At 40.7% G+C, this 940-nt stretch overlaps 1 long non-coding RNA gene across 2 annotated transcripts; it reads left to right on the top strand.

Annotated features, from left to right (window-relative positions):
* LOC104774178 lies at positions 1–878 on the top strand. Of its 2 annotated transcripts, none has more exons than XR_765260.2 (4): positions 1–24; positions 190–458; positions 544–637; positions 744–878. It is a non-coding gene; the product is annotated as an uncharacterized LOC104774178 (long non-coding RNA). The 2 variants fall into 2 exon arrangements; XR_765259.2 differs by having other exon boundaries at positions 544–643.
* The last annotated feature ends 62 nt before the right edge of the window (positions 879–940 follow it).

Below are 940 nucleotides of genomic sequence, written 5' to 3'. Positions count from 1 at the left end.
AGGGATCTCGTCATCTGCTCACAGGTACATACACAGACATAATTTCGCGCTATTGACACTCATCTTTGAATAAACCCACACAGTTCTCTTTGAATAAACCCACACAGACATAATTTCGCGCTATTGACAGTTCTCTTTGAATAAAACCACACTCATCTTTGTGATGCTGTTTTCTCTTTCTCTTTTCAGGTGATATGGGACCGGGTTCTTGGACTGCCACTAGAGCGGCCAAAGAGTGTAAACATGTCCTCCCAAAGGTGAAACTTTGCAACTTCGTGGAACTCTTAAGCTCCTCTACATCTCTCAGAGTGAGTCTGTCCCAGCTCTTGAAAAATATTGTCCTTAGGAGTTCCAGCCCAACAAATTTGAGGGAAAGAAACAGAGAGAGATCGTTCTAGTGGCGACAAGAGAGCAACATGATGATGGTTCGAACTTACTACTCAACCGATCCATGAATTGTGAGCCGAATTTGCTTTCTAAATTTGTTCTTGTTTCTTTTTTTTTTATCGAGCTTGAGATTTTGGGTTTAATATGTTTCTGTAGGTATGGAGAATTAGGGTTCCTAGAGCTTCGAACCTCAATGCCATGGGTTCCTTATTCCAGATAAAGTATCTATCTATGGGTCAAATATTAGTCGGTCAGGGTTTGTTTTCAGACCTCTCTATTATATTATTGGCAAATCCTCTTCTCTTCTCCATTGACTATCTATCACCTGATGATTTTGTTTGCTATCTCTCTCATAGGTTCCGAGCCAGCCAAGCAATAACCCCTGTCTTGAAGGAGATTTCTGCCACGATCCAAGGTTGGTTTGTTTGTTTGATCTCTTGTCCTTCTTTGTTTAATTTTACTTTACTTAGAGAACTCTTCACTTTCATCATCGCTAATGCTAACCTCTGCTCGGTTGTTACCTTTGGTCTTGTCGTGACTCGTGAATGATGAA

This window comes from Camelina sativa, unplaced genomic scaffold (genome assembly GCF_000633955.1).
Source record: "Camelina sativa cultivar DH55 unplaced genomic scaffold, Cs unpScaffold01792, whole genome shotgun sequence".
In the NCBI taxonomy this organism is placed as follows: Eukaryota; Viridiplantae; Streptophyta; class Magnoliopsida; order Brassicales; family Brassicaceae; genus Camelina; species Camelina sativa.
This window is presented reverse-complemented; position numbering and strand designations above follow the sequence as displayed.